Source organism: Babylonia areolata, chromosome 5 (assembly GCF_041734735.1).
Source record: "Babylonia areolata isolate BAREFJ2019XMU chromosome 5, ASM4173473v1, whole genome shotgun sequence".
NCBI classification, from domain to species: domain Eukaryota; kingdom Metazoa; phylum Mollusca; class Gastropoda; order Neogastropoda; family Buccinidae; genus Babylonia; species Babylonia areolata.
In genome coordinates, this window is record NC_134880.1 from 15,979,853 (window position 1) to 15,981,396 (window position 1,544).

The 1,544-nt window shown below is 46.9% G+C and overlaps 1 protein-coding gene across 1 annotated transcript in view; it reads left to right on the forward strand.

The window, feature by feature from the left end:
• The window catches only part of LOC143281963 (acetylcholine receptor subunit alpha-like 1), a 163,471-nt gene extending 163,455 nt beyond the window's left edge, over positions 1-16 (forward strand). Inside the window, exon 8 of the mRNA XM_076587311.1 lies at positions 1-16. This exon is cut by the window's left edge and continues 176 nt beyond it. The gene's annotated coding sequence lies outside the window, so the exon portion shown is untranslated.
• Positions 17-1,544: the final 1,528 nt, after the last annotated feature.

Here is a 1,544-nt window from a genome sequence, read left to right on the forward strand (position 1 = left end):
AGGTCACCGTGACCCCCACGCCCCCCCCCCCACACACACACACACACCACACACACACACTTCTTCTGACCCTAACGGCGCTGCTCGGACCTGAATTATTAATAGTTAGGTCAACGTGGCGCCACGACAGTACCCATCAGTCCTGTTTATGTCACTGTGACCCTACATCCATGCCCTCTTCTGATCCCCCTTGACTTACCCCTCCCCTCCCATCCCCTCCCCTCCCCCATTGCACTTGCTAATACTAATTACGTCACCGAGACCCCTACATTGCCCTCGTTGACCCAACGGCACGTGCCTGTCCTAATTTATGTCCCCGTGACCCTTCATCGCCCGTATCGACCCCAAGCACCACATGTTAGTACTTGTTAGGTCACCGTGATCACATGTCGCCCTCGTCTGACCCTAACAGCCCGTACTAAGTCGGAGCACGTGCCAGTACCAGTCATGTCATCTTGACCCTTCGCCCCCCTATGACCCTGACAGTGTTAATTAGGTCACCGTGAACCCACATCGCACGCATCGACCCTCAACGGCACGTGCCCGTACTAATTAGGTCACCACGACCTTACATCGCCCTCCTCTTACCCCCAACAGTACGTACCAGTCCTAATTACCCACACACCCTTACCCCTTCTACCCCCCACACCCACCTGCCCTTGTATGCCCCTGTGGCCCTCATTCCCATCTCTGCTGTCACATCGTTTTCACGTGATCACCATCAGCACGTGCTTGTACCAGGTCACGTGCAGTAGCTGCTGGACCCCCCACCCCACCACCCTTGAGCCTTCTCCCCCAGTGCAGTGTACAAGAATCTGACCTCCCCTTTAAGCGGTTTAAACGCTTCAGCAGCAGGAAGTAAACTAAAAGAAGGTTGTGGACGGTGGAAGACTCCTCTTCAGCTTCCACACAGGTAGATACAATACAATACAATACAATACAATACATCTTTATTCATCCATTTGGAAATGTGATTGTGCATCCACAGGCTCGTCACTCACCCTACACAGTATCTCAGCTCACAGCCAAGTCCATCACACTCACAACATGAAAAAGGCTGGACAAAAACCTAGAAAAGGCAACATAGAAAACTAAGTACCGGCAAGCAAGTAACACACAACACAGCAGGTACACAGGTACTTCTAATTATAAGGTAGATGTGATTAAGGTACTGTAGGATAAATCAAGAAACAACTTGGCAACAACAAAAAAAAAACAGGTCTCCATTTGACAAACATAGCAAAGATAGCAAGGGGAAAGGCGGGGGAGCAAGCAGAGAAAAGTTTGAGTTTTATGCACGGGTAACATGAATATTGTACAAATAATGATTGATTAATCGGAAGAAGAACAAGAAGAAGAAGAATGATAATAACATATTAAAGAAAGAAAACAAGCAAACACTTTTTCTTTTCTTTCTTTTTTTTATATATAAACTTTCTTCGTTGGTAATTTTGTAGTCTCAGAACTTTTTTTTTTTTTTTTTTTTTTTTTTGTCCGCCGCCACCGGAAAAAAAAGTTAACAAACAACAGAAAGGGGGTCAATT